At 42.4% G+C, this 19,283-nt stretch overlaps 1 long non-coding RNA gene across 1 annotated transcript; it reads right to left on the bottom strand.

Moving 5' to 3' along the window:
- Positions 1–5,056: 5,056 nt before the first annotated feature.
- On the bottom strand, positions 5,057–16,765 carry LOC129778911 (uncharacterized). The gene is made up of 3 exons (XR_008743532.1): positions 16,563–16,765; positions 15,796–15,865; positions 5,057–5,127 (listed from the first exon to the last, which is right to left on the bottom strand). It is a non-coding gene; the product is annotated as an uncharacterized LOC129778911 (long non-coding RNA).
- Between the last annotated feature and the right edge of the window lie 2,518 nt (positions 16,766–19,283).

Below are 19,283 nucleotides of genomic sequence, written 5' to 3' on the forward strand. Positions count from 1 at the left end.
CGCACTCGTCCAGCCTTGGCGACTTTCTGGATGCTGGGTTCGCCGTAGAGTTGCGCCAGTTCGTGGTTCATTCTCCTTCTCCATACTCCGTTTTCCTGTACACCACCGTATATTGTTCTGAGCACTCGGTGTTCGAAAACTCCGAGCGCTTGTAAGTCCTCTTCAAGCATCGTCCACGCTTCGTGCCCATAGAGAACAACCGGTCGAATTAGGGATTTGTACATGGTACACTTCGTACGGGGTCGGAGCTTGTTGGACCTCAAGGATTTGCGGAGCCCATAGTAGGCACGACTTCCATTGACAATGCGTCTTTGAATTTCACGGCTGTTGTTTTTTTTTGACGTAGGACTACGTCTTTCATTTCTATACCGGGGTGTAAAACCAAAGTTTCGAGAACGAAAGCGTTACGCCGGAGACCGAGATTTTGAGCGTTAATAGCTCTTAAACAACTGAACGAAATGGTATGATAAACACTTCATTTGAAAGATAAAATGTCTACGCGTCATATACTTGTTACTTTTTCATCCAAAAACTTGTTTCAATAGTCTTAAAATTGCTTTCAAAACAGGCTATTGAAATCAAAAATCGGTATATAAGCGAGCGCCGCTCGTAAACCCACTCAGTTATGATTGAACAGCGATTGGAGCATGTTGTCGCTGTTGTTGTGAAGCTAATTTCGTTTATCATGAAAGCGCTGATGAACGGTGTCAGCCTGTTTGTGCACCTAAGGCCAGAAGGGAATCCATCAGGAGGAGAGTGATGCCACGGTTCCGCTTGAAACATCGGAGCAGCCGCCACACATACACACACATACACGCGCGGAATTCTCGTTGCTATCATCGTTGCTGAAAAATAATCTGCCAGTTCCCCTGGGAATTGAAAAATACATTCATGCGAAATAGTTTATTTTAATTTTTTCTATCCATATAACACTGTGACCATATGACGGCGCCAGTGGTTGTATGGTTAGCGTAACAGCCTCACAATCCGATCGGCCTGGGTTCAATCCCAGCTGGCGTCGTTGGGATTTTCTGAGGCGAAAAATCTCTGGTTACGTCTTCCTTCGGAGCGGAAGTAAAAGAAGTTGGCCCGGCTCATGAGTTGTTGAGTCTGATAGGTAGGAACAGGTGGAGTCGCCTCCCTGATGTCGGTGATTGGCACTAAAAGTGGCGGAAATAGGCCGACGAAAAATAAGCGAAGATAAAAAAAAAAAAAAAAACACTGTGACCAAATACATTTGGTTTTGTTATTTTTCAATCAATCGCAATTAACAGGAAAGCTTCTGAATATTTTTTTCCCCATCAGTGGAAATTTTCGTATCCAATATTGGATGCATAACATGAAAAACGGAAAATGTTTCACATCGCGAAAATCAAGTCATTTTCGAGCGATTATTTGCTTTCTACTCATATAATGCTGCGACCAAATACATTTCGTTTTGGATTTTTTCAATCAAGTGCGATCAACGTAAGACCACGTCTTTCGGCAATTTATTAGAGGTGCAATGAATCTTTAGGAATTCCCGCTCTACGCGCACTGGCAAACAATGTTTACTCAACAATTTCTCAAACTAGAAATGGGTGTTGTGAGAAAGGATTAGCGAACGCGAAAACGACAAACGGGAGAAAGATACGTTTGGAGGTTGAAGGAAATTGGCAGAAAACTTCTTCATTCTATCATTCAAGTAATGTGATTCATACCACATCGTTTTGCCAGAAAGAGATTATCGGTAACGAATTATTATCGAAACCACGATTTTCGCTAAATGCTCCTTTCAGTTCGGCCTGTAAAAAATCAGCGGATCAGCAATTCGGTCGACTTCCGATAGCGATGAATTTCACGCAAAGTTCCCGGTCGATAGCGATGTGGCTTCTCCACCTATCCTGCTACTAGTGCGCTTATCCGAGCTGACTTCGTGTGCCTTACCACCGAATGACTAACGAGCTGTCTGCGAAAGACTAACGAGCTCGAGTCCTCACGGTGCGAGAGTAGAGTAAGAAATGAACGAAATGGTAATGGTATTGTATTATAGAGACTTTAAACTTTTTCAGTTCATTCGTCTCTAGCCTTGAGAAAGGCCCTTTGAAAACACTACTCTATTTTACTCCAGCGCTACCACCTCCGCCCTCTTGCCTTGAGAAAGGCACTCGATCCCTCGCCGTCCAGCCCGTCCAGCAACGATGTTGTCCAGTCAGTGTCCACACAAAGAATGATGAACGAAAGCAAAGGAAGCGCCATTTTATAAACCATAAAAGTATAGAATCTAAATCCCACCCTTATTATATTCGTGAGTATACAGTAAGCTTATACAATAAAGAGGGTGGGGTTTACATTCGATTCTTTTATGTTTTATAAAATGACACTTCCCTTGCTTTCGTTCATTCCTTACTCTACTCTCGCACCGTGAGGACTCGTTTCATCGGGACTAAGCAGACAGCTCGTTAGACTTTCGGTGGTAAGGCACCACGAAAGCAGCTCGGATAAGCGCATCAGCCGCAGGAAGCGTGAAGAAGCCACATCGCTATCGACGGGGAACTTCGCATGAAATTCGTCGCTATCAGAAGTCGACCGAATTGCTGATCCGCAAGTGGAATTGCTCAGGACTTCAAAACCGACTTGCGCTTCCAAAGTTCCGCGGTTATGACGCTGCAGGAGGCTTATTCGAAGATACCAATTTGTGTGCTATCCATGCAAAACGCGTCACATCATGCCCAAGGACATCCAGCTGGCCCATCGTATCCGAGGAGAGCGTGCTATATTAGCTTAGCATATAATCAACAGCCCTTTTCAGGGCTCCAAATTTGATGGATTAGAGTTCAGAAAAGTTTTTTACAGGCCGAACTGAAAGGAGCATTTAGCGAAAATCGTGGTGTCGATGATAATTCGATACCGACAGGTGCCATGGATATGGATTTCATAATGAAAAATATGAAATATATGACATGATGTAGTGAATATATCCCCATATCGAAGAAATCACTTTGATGAAACTGTTTACCGTTTGTCGTTTTTAATTGTTGGGAAAGGGCATTATTTCTGCTGACTAAATTCCAAGAAAAAATCCATTCCTTCTTTAAGCGTGATTCATTCTGCTTCGGATCAACGGAACAGTATGATAATCATTTCATACAAAAGATAAAATGTCCAAGAGTTATATGATTGCTATTTATTGAGTCGAAAAATTGTTTCAATAGCTTAATGATAGTTTCGAAAACAGGTTATTGAAATCATTCGTATCCGTATGTAGCGCGCCCACTTGGAAACCCATTAATCTTGTTGGAATGTGAGATGGGGAAGCTCATACTTACGTCTATGCATTATGCTGTACACTACAGACTTTTTTTCTCCGTACTGATTAAGAAGCCGACCGAACTATCGGTCGACAAGTCAGTCTGCAGTCGGCGGGGGCTCTTAATTTCGTTTTTGCAGGCCGAACCGAAAAAATTTCAGTCGAGTTAACTCTTTTTTACAGTAATGCTTTTGAATCCGAACACTTTGCATTACATTCAATATCATACCACAGCCATAACATTTTTTTCATGTTGAATTTATGCGATTAATAGTTGCTAATATAGTTACTGATAGTTTCTTGATAGTTACTAATCAATCGCATTAATTCAACATGCAGAAAATGTTGTGGCTGCGGTATGGTGATAAATGTAACGCAAAGTGTCCGGATTCAAATACATTACTGTATACTTACTTCGATGTTATTCGTTTCTCTCTCAGGATAAGCAACGGATATAATAAGGGTGGGGTTTAGATTCTATACTTTTATGGTTTATAAAATGACGCTTCCTTTGCTTTCGTTCATTTCTTACTCTACTCTCGCACCGTGACGACTCGTTTGTTTGGGACCAAGCAGATAGCTAGTTAGTCTTTCAGTGGTAAGGCACACGAAAGCAGCTCGGATAAGCGCACCAGCCGCAGGATAGGTGAAGAAGCCACATCGCTATCGACCGGGAACTTTGCGTGAAATTCATCGCTATCAGAAGTCGACCGAATTGCTGATCCGCAAGCTACCTTTGCAGCTTTTGGATCGTGGAATTGCTCAGGACTTCAAAACCGACTTGCGCTTCCAAAGTTCCGCGGTTATGACGCTGCAGGAGGCTTATTCGAAGATACAAATTTGTGTGCTATCCACGCAAAACGCGTCACATCATGCCCAAGGACATTCAGCTGGCCCATCGAATCCAAGGAGAGGGTGCTATATTAGCTTAGCATATAATCAACGGCCCTTTTCAGGGCTCCAAATTTGATGGATTAGAGTTTAGAAAAGTTTTTTGCAGGCCAAACTGAAACGAGAATTTTCGTTTGGATGCCATACAGCATCGAGAAAATTCCGGAAAGATCTAATCGTTGCTGAAAAATAATCTGCCAGTTCCCTGGGAATTGAAGAATACATCCATGCGAAAGAGTTTATTATAATGTTTTCTAATTATATGGCGAACACAGCGTAGGATATTTTCGTATCCAATATTGGATGCATAACATGAAAAACGGAAAATGTTTCGTATCGCGAAAATTATATAATTTTCAATCGATTATTGCTCAGTCGCCGAAATTTTCATACTCAGAGAGTTCATTCTCCTCTAGTTTGCCTTCCAAATTGCCATCGTAAACCACACCTTCTCTCGATTTAATCACGCACGAAAAGCATACTGAAATGATATTCTGGTGGTGAAACCGATTCATTTTTCGTGAGGCGTCGTGCACAAATTACGTAACGCGATAAGGGGGGAGGGGGTAGATGTTGCGTTACTTTCTGTTTATTAGAGATAGGAAATTGCGTTACGAAAGGGGGGGGGGAGAGTTGGTTCTAAATTCGGATTTTTAGCGTTACGTAATTTGTGCACGACGCCTGAGGACATCGACAAGACAACATCGTTACTGAACGAGCTGAACGGCGAGGGATCGAGGTATTCATTACCTGGCTTGACCTGACCTGAAATACAATCAGTTTGTTTTAACTGTGAGGGAGCGCAGAAAAGCCGATGCTGATACTCTCGTGACCAAGAGAGTATCAGCATCGAAATACGGTTCCTCGGGAAGACATAGAAGCAGCCGCCACACACACACACATACACGCGCGCAACTCTTTTCGTTTGCTGGTTATCGAGAGGAAACCTGGAAAGAAATGATCGTTACTGAAAAATAATCTACCAGTTCCCCTTGGAATTGAAAATTACATTCAAGCGAGTTTATTTTAATGTTTTCTATCCATATAATACTGCGACCACATACATTTGGTTTTGTGATTTGTCAATCAAGTGCAGTTAGCAGGAAAGCTTCTGAAGATTATTCTTCAGAACAAGGTTTTTTGTATCCAATATTGGATGCATAAAACCTTGAGTCTCCAACGTAACACTCTCGTTTTTGAAGTCACCCAAATATTTATTTATTCATTCATTCAGGATGGATTTAGATTCAACTTCAAACAAATGATCTCTAAATCAACGATAGTCCTACGTCACCCTTGCGGTTATACCATAGATATAACCCACTTCCTGTTTTTTATCCAAAATATATATTTTATTAAGGCTCATATGGCGTCAGCCTAACGGGGCCGGGAGTTCAATATTTTGACAATGTTTGCTTAGACTATGTTGGTAATATGTAACCGATTACTCGCGGTTGACTCGAGGTTAGTATTACAAGTGTTCTCATAATTGGTATGTCGTAGTCTTCGATGCTCTGTACGTGTGCCCGACACGGGATACTTCCTATTGGGATGCAGCTGACCATTAATCAGCAACGCCCCCCTAGTCTGTACCCCATATCTAGCGTGGTGCGTCTTTCTCGACTCGAGGAATCCAGGATAGAATGGTCACTAGCTGGCGCAATCATCAGCTCGTGTAGAGTTGTCATGAGCGGTACAACCTTTGGCTCTTGTTGAATAATCAGTGGACTGCACAACCTTCGGCCCGTGCATCTGTAAAGAGTGTGTGTATGTATTGCCGCGACTAAGTAAAAGTTTATCGATCGGATAGGAGGGATATGAAACGGGGACACAACGAAGGAAACATCATTAAACGTTGACATCGGCGTTTCTGAGGAACAGGTATAGATGAAGCAGAAGATCAGGATCACGGCTACTTAAGATATCCCGGACGGGGATATCCGATTGTCTGCCTTGTGCTCTCAGTGCTCTAGAGAGCTGGTAGCGAGCAGCATGGAACCGGATACACGACCACACAACATGCTCGATGTCGTGGTAGCCATCGCCACAGTCACAAAGATTGTTTGCTGCGAGCCCAATGCGATAGAGATGCGCGTTTAGGTTGTAGTGATTGGACATAAGCCGAGATATCACGCGAATGAAATCACGACCTACATTCAATCCCTTGAACCATGCACTCGTCGAGACCTTAGGGATAATCGTGTGTAACCAACGACCGAACTCATCACCACTCCACATGCGTTGCCAACTTACGAGCGTATACTGACGAGGAATGTGGAAAAACTTATTATAAGCAATTTGCCTTTCAAAAAGTGTGCCTTCTAAAGCGCTCACCTTAGCTAGCGAGTCCGCTTTCTCATTCCCCGGAATCGAGCAATGAGAGGGAACCCATGCTAAGGTAATCTTGAATAATTTTTCGACCAAAACACTCAATAGTTGTCTTATTCTTGTTAGGAAATAAGATGAGCGTTTATCAACTTTCATTGAGCGGATTGCCTCTATTGAGCTGAGACTGTCTGAAAAAATAAAATAGTGGTCGATGTTTCAATGATCCCTAATGCGTAATATATCGCACCCAGTTCAGCGACATACACGGATCTTTGAGTTTGAAAGAGGCACTGGAATTTTCATTGAAGATGCCGAAGCCAGTGGACCCGTTTATGAATGAACCGTCAGTAAAGAACATTTTATCAGATCTAACTTTCCCATATTCTGCCGAAAATATCGGCGGAATAGAATCGGAGCGTAGGTGATCTGGGATTCCATGGATTTTTTGTCGCATGGTCAGATCAAAAATGACAGAGGAATTGCAGAAGTATGAGAAGCAAACTTGGTTGGAGATGCCTGGTGAAGGGTGCACGTCGTGGGTAAGGTACTCATGGTATAAAGACATAAAACTTGACTGAGGAGTCAGTTGGAGTAGATTTTCGAAGTTAACAATTACCAATGGATTCATGATCTTGCAACGGATGAGAAATCTGTAGGATAATTCTGTGAACCGAAGAGTAAGTCGAATGCAAACACCCCATGGCTATACGCAAGCAACGATATTGTATTCTCTCCAGCTTGAGAATATGAATCCTGGCAGCTGATCGGAAGCAAAAACTGCCATATTCTAACACTGATAATATCGTTGTTTTGTATAACTGAATGAGGTCTCCTGGATGGGCACCCCACCATGTTCCGGTAATTGTTTGGAGAAAATTGATTCTTTGCTGGCATTTCTGTTTCAAATACGCAATGTGTCTCCCCCAGGTACACTTAGAATCAAAATATACACCCAGGTATTTGAAAAACATAGAGTGTTGGATCGTTTTGCCGGATAGGTGAAGCTGGAATTGGGCGGGTTCGGGCTTCCTAGAAAAAACGACCATTTCAGTTTTCTCCGTAGAGAATTCGATACCCAGCTTGAGGGCCCACGTGAACAGATTGTTCAGGGTATCTTGCAACGACTTTTGCAGAACGACGGGATTAGTACCCGTGATGGAAATAACTCCATCGTCTGCAAGTTGTCTCAACGTGCAGTCTCTAGTTAGACAATCATCCATATCATTGACGTAAAAACTGTACAAGAGGGGGCTTAGGCAGGAGCCTTGTGGTAGGCCCATAAAACTGTAACGAGAAGATTTCGAGCTGCCATGAGAGAAAATCATGTGCTTTTCTGACAGTAAATTGTACAGGAAATTGTTAAGAATTGGTGAAAGTCCACGATTATGAAGCTTCTCTGAGAGAATTTCCATGGAAACTGAATCAAATGCCCCTTTGATATTGAGAAAAACGGAAGCCATTTGTTCAGCGCGAGACAATCATTTGTCCCTCTACCTCGGCGGAAGCCAAACTGCGTATTTGACAGCAAATTGTTCGTTTCGACCCACTTGTCCAAACGAAGTAGAATCATTTTCTCTAACAATTTACGAATACAGGATAACATTGCAATCGGCCTATACGAGTTGTGATCGCAAGCCGGCTTGTTGGGTTACCGACTGACGGCTGTTGTTGTTGTCAGTTGTTATTAACGAGCCAAGGTAGACTAATTCCTCCACCACCTCGAGCTCGTTGCCGTCGACCACAACACTACTACCAAGAAAAACTCTGTTGCGATCAGTCCCTCCAGCTAGCATGTATTTAGTCTTAGACGCATTGATCCCAAGCCTAATCAGCCCTGCTTCGTGTTTCAGTCGGGTATACAAGTCGGCTACCGTCGCATGTGTTCTTCCGATTATGTCCACGTCGTCGGCGAAGCAGATAAACTGACTAGACTTGTTAAAAATAGGGCCCCGCATGTTGAAGCCCGCTCTCCGCATAACACCTTCCAGCGCCACGTTGAAGAGCAGACAGGAGAGTTCATCGCCTTGTCGAAGTCCCCTGTGAGTCTCAAATGATTCCGACAGCTCACCTGAGATCCACACACTGCACCGCACACCGTTCATCGTTGCCTGAATCAGTCTTGTCAGCTTTCGGGGAAAGCCGTGTTCGTCCATGATCCTCCATAGCTGTCATCGGTCGATTGTATCATATGCGGCCTTGAGGTCGACGAAGATGTGGTGTGTAGGGACCTGATACTCGCGGTACTTTTGGAGGATCTGCCGCAATGTAAAAATCTGGTCCGTCGTCGAGCAACCGGGCATGAATCCGGCCTGATAACTTCCCACAAATGTACTTACTTTTGGCGATAGACGGCGGAAGAGGATCTGAGACAAAATTTTGTAGGCACCATTCAGGATTGTGATGGCACAATAGTTCCCACAATCCAACTTGTCGCCTTTTTTATAGATGGGGCAGATTACCCCGTCCTTCCACTCCTCCGGTAGCTGTTCTGTGTCCTAGATCCTGACTATCAACCGGTGCATACACTCTACAAGTTTTCTCGGACCTCCCTTGAAGAGCTCCGCTACGAGGCCATCCTTACCAGCTGCTTTGTGGTTCTTGAGCTGATTAATGCCCCCCTTAACTTCACCCATCGTCGGGGGTGGTACGTCGTCGTTCATTGCACCGGTGTAGTTCTCCTCAACGCCGTCTTGGTCTCCTGACTGCGCGCTGTTCAGGTGTTCATCGTAGTGCTGCCTCCACCTTTCGATCACCTCGCGTTCGTTCGTCAAGATACCTCCTTCCTTGTTTCTGCACATTTCGACCCGCGGCACAAAGTCTTTGTGCGAGGCGTTTAGTTTCTTAAAAAACTTCCGCGATTCTCTAGAACGATAAAGCAGCTCCATCTCCTCACACTCTTTCTCTTCCAGGCGGCGCTTTTTTCCCCGAAAGAGATGTGTTTGCTGCCTTCGCTTCAGTTTGTATCGTTCCACGTTTTGTCGAGTCGCTCGTTGCAGCATGGCTGCGCGTGTTGCATCCTTCTCGTTCAGGAGCGCTCGGCACTCGTCGTCAAACCATTCGTTCCGTTGTCCTCGTTGTTCATACCCGATGACGGTCTCTGCTGTGCTGCTTTTAAGGTGTTCCAGCATTCATCGAGAGGAACAGCATCCAGCTCGTCTACCCACGGTAACGCAGCTTCAAGACGCTGCGAGTATGTTGCAGCAATGTTCGGCTCCTATAGTCGTCGTAGGTGATACCGTGGTGAGCGCTGGTGTCTTATATTATTGACGACCGACAGTTTAGAACGCACTTTGACCATCACCAGGTAGTGGTCTGAATCGATGTTAGCGCCACGATAGGTTCTGACGTCGATGATATCTGAAAAGTGCCGACCGTCGATCAAAACGTGGTCAATTTGTGTTTCTGTTTGCTGTGGTGATCTCCAGGTGTAACGGTATTGGAGGCTGTGCTGGAAGAAGGTGCTACGTATGGCCATGTTCTTGGAGGCAGCGAAGTCGATAAGTCTTAGGCCGTTTTCGTTGGTTCGCTGATGGCCGCTGAACCTACCAATTACCGGTCTGAACTCCTCCTCTTGGCCGACCTGAGCGTTCAAATCACCGATGACGATTTTGATGTCGTGTTTTGGGCAGCGATCGTATTCACGCTCTAGCTGCGCGTAGAATTCTTCTTTATCGTCATCGGTGCTAGCTAGATGGGAGCTGTGGACGTTGATAATGCTGATATTGAAGAAGTGGCCTCTCATTCTCAATCTGCACATTCTTTCATTGATCGGCCACCAACCAATCACCCGTTTTTGTATCTCCCACATCACGATGAAAGCTGTACCCAGCTCATGTGTGTTGCCGCAGTTCTGATAAATGGTATACCCATCATGGAACGATCGCACCATCGAACCTTTCCAGCACACCTCCTGCAGCGCTACGATGTTGAAATTGCGGGCTCTCAATATTTCCGAAAGAATTCGGGTACTCGCAAGAAAATTGAGAGACTTGCAGTTCCATGTTCCGAGTTTCCAATCTCTAGTCCGTGTTCTTTGCGTGGGTCTAGACCGATTGTCCTGTCTCGAATTTCTTTGTGAATTTTCCTGTGCGTTTTATTTTTACGGATGGCTTGCAGGGCCTGCACCAACCCCCTGTCTCGCCGGAGGACCGTTTTTATAGTCCCCGCTGGCACGAAGACAGTGATCAGCCGCCCCTAACATGGGGATCAGACGCTCGGATGATGGTATAGATTAAATTCCGCTTCACTTCGTTGGATTTCAAAAGCCGGAATATGTCGCCGGGTCGCTCACCTCTCGCAAACAACTTTACTACGACGTCGCGGTACTCCTTCATAATAAACAAACAACAAATGACAGCCCATCGGTTAGCCCATATAGGGCGCTTGCAGCGTGCATATGTATTAGTGATCTGTTGGGCAGGCAAAAGAGATCGCTGCATAGGATTTATATGGATCGACAAGATTGAGCTTTGTTTAAATAATTATTTTAGCGAAATAGTTACAAAAATTACACGCTACTCTATATTGATAACATGCGAATATATGGTTCTTTACATGAAAATATTTACTTTTTGCGTCAAAGCTATATACACGGTGAAAAATAGCAATTTCTGTTATGGCTATGAGTTTCACAGAAACAGTGCAAACTACACATGACGATTGTATAGCCGGACTAGGTGAAGTGTGTTCCCATTTAGGCTTTGTGCTTTTTGCCCTGGAATGCCTATAAGGAACATTCGTGTGCAGATATCCTTAATCGGTGGTTAGTTCCGCCAAAAAAGCAGTTTTTTTTAAATTTAAGTCATTTATTTTTACAGGCTCAGTTACATAGGTTTAAAGGAGCCGAACTCTTAGCTATACTTTTATTAGTGTATATCAACATGTTTCCTTAAATCTAGGGTTAATAAAGTAGGAAACCGATTACTCGCGGTCGACTCGAGATTAGAAGGGTGACATAGTTTCTTTTGGAAAAGGAGGGGATATAAGGATATTGTACAATGTTCACACTCGCATTCACACTCACGCTCATCATACTCAATTCTTAAATCTATTATTATATCTATTATGTATATACATTTCAGCTTATTCTATAGCTAGTCAGAAGGGAAACAGTCGCTCGCGAAGGAAAAAAAAAGGAGAGGATAAGGGTGTACGGACAATCACACACGAAGATCGATAGTTTTAAGGAAAACATATATTAGGGACATGTAATCGAGGTCTAACCGAGCCAACACATCTCTCACCGGTACATTGGGCTGTCTACCTCGGGTCCGAAGGGAGTTTTCTAAATTCGATCTGGCAACAAGATATACCTCGCACGACCAAACAACGTGCTCGATGTCGTGGTAACCTTGGCCACAAACACAGATTGCTACTGGCAAGATTGAAACGAAAGAGTAGCGCATCTAACGAACAGTGATTGGACATTAGTCGGGAGAAGGTGCGAATAAAGTCCCGACTCAAGTCCAGACTTTTGAACCACGGTTTGAGGCTAACCTTAGGGTCAATTGAGTGAAACCACCGGCCCAATTCATCTTCATTCCATTTGCGTTGCCAACTAGCGATGGTATTTTTACGGACTAAAGAATAAAATTCACTGAAGGCGATTTGACGCTGATAAATGTCGCCCTCAATCGCACCTACCTTTGCTAATGAGTCAGCCCTCTCATTACCCGGAATTGAGCAATGTGAAGGGACCCAGACAAAGGTAATGACATAACAGCGTCTGGATAAAGCACTCAAAATTTCTCGTATTCTCTCAAGGAAGTACGGCGAGTGCTTTTCCGGCCTCACTGAACGGATAGCTTCGACAGAGCTAAGACTATCCGTTACAATGTAATAGTGTTCAACATGTCGTGAGGTGACGCTGTCCAGCGCCCAATGAATTGCTGCCAATTCAGCAATATACACTGAGCAAGGATTCTGAAGACTGTGTGAGGTGCTAAAAAATTCGTTGAACACTCCAAATCCTGTGGACTCGTTTACAGTGGACCCATCAGTAAAGTACATATTATCACAATTGATACCCCCATACTTTTCATCGAAGATCGTTGGAGCGATCCTCGATCGTTGGTAATCTGAATATCTATGGATATCTTGCTTCATGGACAGATCAAAATGCACAGAGGAATTGATGTAGTCAGGGAAACACACGGTTGGGAATATACGAAGAAGGATCAACCTGCATGGAGATGAATTCATGATATGAACTCATGAATCCGGAGTGAAAATTTAGTTCGATCAGCTGCTCAAAATTTCCGATCACCAACGGGTTCATGACCTTACACCGGATGAAGAACAGAAGAGATAATAAATTGAAGTGATCTTTTAGTGGGAGTAGGCCTGCCAAAACCTCGAGACTCATGGTATGCGTTGAGGGCATACATCCCAACGCGATACGGAGACAAAGATACTGAATTCGCTCGAGTTTAATGAGGTGTGTTTTGGCAGCAGATTGAAAACAGAAACTGCCATACTCCATCACTGAGAGAATAGTTGTTCGATACAACATTATAAGATTCTCGGGATGGGCTCCCCACCAGGTGCCGGTAATTGTACGGAGAAAGTTTATTCTTTGTTGGCATTTTTTACTCAGATACCTAATATGGGCCCCCAAGTACATTTGGAGGGCCCATATTAGGTATCTGAGTAAAAAATGGTGCTCCCTTGGCCGAGTGGTTAGCGTCATAACTAATATGCCGGGTGTTCGGGTTCGATTCCCGGTCTGGTCGGGAGAATTTTTCGTCAAAGAAATTTCCTCCGACTTGCACTGTGATCACGCGTATTCTAGAGCTTGCCACTCATAATGCATTCAAGGCGTGTTATTTGGCATATAAATCTCAACTAAGTACTAATAAAAATGACGCAAGTAATACTACGTTGAGACGGCGAAGTTCCTCTAGGAACGTTAGTGCCATTGAAGAAGAAGAAGAAGTACATTTGGAGTCGAACCAGACCCCAAGATACTTGAATGACATAGCATGAGTGATCGGTTTACCCAAAAGTTGAAGCTTTGGTTTTGCTGGTCTATGCTTCCTAGAAAAAACCACCATCTCTGTTTTCTCCGTGGAGAATTCGATCCCTAGCCCAATGGCCCAGGTTGAAAAATTGTTCAAAGTATCTTGTAAGGGTCCTTGAAGGTCGGATTCGTTAGATCCTACGACAGACACCACTCCATCATCTGCAAGTTGTCTTAGGCTGCAATTTTGTGTAAGGCAATTGTCGATGTCGCTTACATAGAAGTTGTACAAAAGGGGGCTTAAACATGAGCCCTGGGGGAGGCCCATGTAAGAGAACCGACTTACTGCCGAATCTCCGTGAGAAAAGTTCAAATGTTTCTCACAAAGCAAGTTATATAACATATTATTCAATAGAGGCGGCAGACCCCGAGAGTGTAATTTGTCTGACAAAACCTCTATTGAAACAGAATCAAAGGCCCCCTTTATGTCCAAGAATACTGAAGCCATTTGTTTTTTTTCGGCGTAAGCCATTTGAATTTCTGAAGAAAGCAACGCAAGACAATCATTCGTCCCCTTGCCCCTGCGGGACCCATATTGTGTATCTGAGAGTAGGCCATTCGTTTCAACCCATCGATCAAGGCGAAACAAGATCATTTTCTCCAATAATTTCCGTATACAAGACAGCATTGCTATTGGGCGGTACGAATTGAAGTCGGACGCGGGTTTTCCGGGTTTTTGAATAGCTATAACTCGTACTTGTCTCCAATCATCTGGAACAATATTATGTTCCAGGAACCGATTGAATAAATCCAACAAGCGATGTTTCGCCACATCAGGGAGGTTTTTCAGCAAGTTGAACTTAATTCTATCCGATCCCGGAGCAGAATTGTTACATGAAAGGAGGGCAAGAGAGAATTCTACCATCGAAAACTCGGAATCAAGATCGCACCTAGCTTGTGAAATATCTCGAACATTTTTTTGTACGGGAACGGAATCGGGACAAACCTTCCATGCAAAATTCAAAATCCATAGATGTGAATATTCCTCGCTTTCATTCGTTGAAGAGCGATTTCTCATGTTTCGAGCCACTTTCCATAATTTTTTCATTGACGTTTCTCGTGACAAACCTCCCACGAAATTTCGCCAATTAGCACGTTTTTTCCTTTTGATCAAATTTTTTAACTGATTCTGAAAATTTTCAGGGGTTCCACGTTTTCGAAAAGCTTTAAATGCATTTGATTTATCCTGATAAAGCTTGGAACATTGGCTATCCCACCATGGATTGGAAGGCCTTCGACGAATAGTGGAATCTGGGATGGGTTTCGTTTGAGCGCGAACCGCGCTGTACAAAAAAAAAGCAGTTGATTATGTTGAAATGAAGGACATATTTTGCCAGAAAGATCAACCAACTTTCAGATAAGATTTCCGGGTACCTGAATGCTCTGCGGAGAAGTTCAATATGTTTATAAGAAAATTGATTCGGAACGGAGAAAATCCATCGCTTAGCCAATTCATGGAAAATACAAGGAAGCATTCGAACGTGAGCTCGAGCGCCTCTGTGATTTTGATCTAGGTGTGAAAATGTTGATAATCCTTCTCTGCCAATTTTTCGATTCAAATCTAGTGGGGAATTCGCTCAATGAACATCGCGAAATAGGTGCTAGTAAATTAAATAATATTCGTCACACAAAAACTCTTGTTCATGAAACAGCTTGCCTAACTGTTTCACAAAATTCATGTTAGTTCTATGAAAAATTTCGCGCTAGTAGAGAGACCGCAACTATATTTAAATTATCTATAAGAACGCCGATTGGTAATGGACCCTATTATAGAAATCGAATCGAGGATTCGATACAATCGTGCTAGTGATTGTATCGAATCCTCGATTCATACCGAGTAAAATCTGGAACTATAGAAATCGAGGAAAACAGCTCGATTCGTTACTCTGCTCGAATGTCAGTGCCGGTGAAATATTTCGAAACGAGTTTGAAATGTTTCACAAAGCACTATAGAAAGGATTCCAAATCATTTTTTGTGACATCTGCTATGAAAATTGTAAATATCTATATTTCCAAAAGTGTTAATATGGTTATGTTTTGTCGAAAACTGATATTCCCTTAACGAATGAAGCTTACTAGGCGTAATGCATACATGGATGTGTAATAAAAACGACATCATGGAACAATTTTCTTTACAAAAAATACAATTATTAGAAAATGATTTTTTTCATGTATTCTCACAACTGCAATCTATGGAATTTCATAAGGAGTCACACATGAATTCCACTTTTTTAGCAAAACTATTTATTTGCATGTAATTCTCTCTCACCTGTGGCACTAAATTCTCGCTTATTGTGTGCTAGTGTTCCCTTTACCCTTCACATCATGTCAATCCAAATCTGTAATTTAAAAAAAATCATTGTTTTGCAAGACATTTCAGCTTTAGCATATGGTATAGAAAGTTTGGTATAGTATAGCAATAAAAAAGAAAATTTCTGACAGGAGTAACACGTAATAATGTACACTAGCAGGAATAAGCAATTTTTAGGTAGGAAATTCGGTTGATAGTAATTCAAAGAATATTGTACGAGATGAGATAAGGATAAGAGAAGAAATTCTTAAATAATTAAAATAGGTATATGTATATGTAAATATAAATCGATTATAAAATCCTTGTGTTTCATCTGCTCATGGTCTATGGTAAAGTTTTGGCTCTGTGTGAAAGTTAAATCATGGACTACGCATACACACGAGCAAGACGTGAGAATATTCCTCCACAAACAAGGAGAGGAAAATAATATAAGAGTGAAAAGAACCAGCGTTGCCAAATGTCTTTTACAATAATCCAGATGCATGAGAAGTATAAATAAGAAAATTGGGAAACATTGGCACCATTGGTCCGAAAGAGTATACGAAGAATGAGCAATAACCGGATATCTCTTTGGCTGATGCGTATCACTAGTTCGATTGAACGTCAGTCTCTAGAGTAAAGTTAAAAGAAACGGTCGCTTAATTTTAACGATTCCAAAACGGAAACACGACAAATATGATTAAATTTACTCACGAAATCATATGTATCGTATAAGAAACGCTTACTTTCTGCCATTCTGAACCAAGACGCATTGATAGTCTCAATGCATTAAGCTCCTCACTGAAGTTCTCCCACTTTTCCTTAACCGGGATTCTATTTGAACTGCCTTCACAAAAACCTCGAGCAATGATTACATTCGCTTTTATTGGTTCAACGAGTCCTTCAAACTGCTGGTGATTTGTCTGTCCATTCATTTTCAGCCACTGAAATATACGCTGGAAGTAAGTTCTGCATTGTAAATTGTGACAAGATTCATATAAATAATACTGGATTGTACACTTACCTTGTATAGACTATTCTGGCAGCACCGTAAAACAAATACTGATCAAAACAAACGAACATGTGTTAGAAATTGCATATATCTAAGCATTTCTGAAATGTTTCCCAAAGGGAAATATCAGGGACGCAAACCAAAACAAAATAATTCTCTGAAGATATACAACAAGCGAACCAAACAACTCGAAAAGTTCTGACACTTGCATCGATAGCTATCACTCGCTCGGTGCTATCGAATTGCTCGATTTCTATAATAGTAAAACAAAGCTAACGAGCAAAATTCTTATCGCCTCGATTTCTATAATAGGGGCCAATGAATCCGCTTCTGCTGCATAGAAACTACGAATGGAAACAAACGATAGTGTGCCCAACACATGCTCTGCATGTATGTGTAGCAAGAGCCCTATACGAGGCTAAAGTTGACTCCAACACTAATACACAGGATACACATGGTGCGCACAACGATGAAAAGTTGTATTCGAACTTATTGAGTACTCTGTAGATACTGTGGCATCCTGATCAGAGTATTTCTCCAGTTCTGCGTATATTACAAGGAGTACAAGGAGTGTAAACTATTCGCTTGTTAGTGAAGGATAGTGAACGTCAAAGAGGGTTTGTTTTGGTAAATAGTTTTGGAGTGAGTTGAATTGTAGATTGCAGCATATCAAATTGTCGATCCTGCCAGATATCGGAGATGCTTGAGGTAAGGAACATACATTTGTTTTGATTTCATTGTGCGAAGTGAGATAGAAGTTGAGAGAAATAAAGTCGGGCTATACTCGGGACTAAAATGAAAAGTTGAGCAGGTGAAAGACCATGGCCAACAATATTAAAATTGAGCTGATGGAAGACCATGGCCAACAATGTAAACAAAAATATGAGCCGGTGGAAGACTATGGCCAACAATTTAAACATAAGTTGAGTCGGTGAAAGACCATGGCCAACGATGAAAAAAAGGTTTAACAGGTGAAAGACCATGACAAAAAATGTTGAAAATTGGGCCGTTGGAAAAGTTTGAGCCAGGAAAAGCCCAGTTTTTGCGAAATTGCAAAAGCAGCAAAGGATGAATGCACTGTATATCATTGTTGCTTCGATTGGATCGAAACAAACAGAGGATTTAATAACGAACTGTAAAAATAAACAAAGATGGGATTCAGTTTATTTCAGTCGCTATAAAAGAGGATGCTATAAAAATTTTATAGCATATAGATGCTTCAAGATACAAAAAGTTCGGGTGATTTTTTTCAAATACTAGCGTCCCCGTCCCCGTTTGTTCACGTGGTCCAGTTCATGTGTGCGTGATTGGATGTGTTCAAAAGCTTTGAAACCAGGAGTGGCAATACGCAATGAGTTTAAGTTTTGCACGCGCGATTAAGTCACATATAGTTGGCCAGGAGAAAACACAGGCTCGTACAGAACAAAGTCAACTTTCCGGAATGTTTGCCCTTGCGACTTATTCATAGTCATGCTGAAAGCCAGACTCACAGGAAACTGACGCCGTTTAAATGACTCCAGACCGTCTTCATTCTCATAGCTAAAATCAATTTGAAGAATCAATACGTCTTCATCTGAATCAAACACTTGACTGATGCGTCCGCATCGTAAGAGGAACTTCTTTAAATAGTAACCGGATACCGTTGCATAGCCCGTTGGTAACATCCAAATTTCTTAGCAGCATCCGCAGCGACCGGCCATTTTTTGATAATCAGCTTTGTGGGAAGAAACCCGTTAGGTAATCAATGAGCCATGTGTTCTGGCTGCGACACAGCAAAAACCGGGTTCACGTGCTCATGACCACTTATTCATAATAATTTAGTTGAGCTCCATTGTACGTTTGTTCTGTGCCGTCAACAGAACAGCATCTACCAACAGGACGTATTGTGGAGTGTGTCACCGTCAAACACCCAGTCAATCACTTGATTTTCATTGTCCATCACTGTGTTCGGCTCGATGTATATGTACACCCCTGAGGCATGATCGGAGTCCGAAACTTTGAGCTTTAATTTATTGGTAGAGAGATATCGGCCCAAAATCGAAAACGCAAAAACAGGAAGTGGGTTATATCTATGGTATAACCGCAAGGGTGACGTAGGACTATCGTTGATTCAGAGATCATTTGTCTATTTGGAGAACTTCGAAAACGAGAGCGTTACGTTGGAGGCACAAGGTTTTATGCATCCAATATTGGATACGGAAATATCCTACTGATGGGGAAGAATAATCTTCAGAAGCTATTCTGTTGATTGCGCTTGATTGAAAAATCATAAAACCAAATGTATTTGGTCACAGTGTTACATGGATAGAAAACATTAAAATAAACTCTTTCACATGAATGTAATTTTAAATTCCCAGAGGAACTGGCAGATTATTTTCAGTAACGATTGGATATTTCCACATTTTCCTAGATACTGGAAGCCCACCAGTGGTTTATGCTAACTCGATAACCACCT

Source organism: Toxorhynchites rutilus, chromosome 1, assembly GCF_029784135.1.
Source record: "Toxorhynchites rutilus septentrionalis strain SRP chromosome 1, ASM2978413v1, whole genome shotgun sequence".
Classification (NCBI taxonomy): Eukaryota; Metazoa; Arthropoda; class Insecta; order Diptera; family Culicidae; genus Toxorhynchites; species Toxorhynchites rutilus.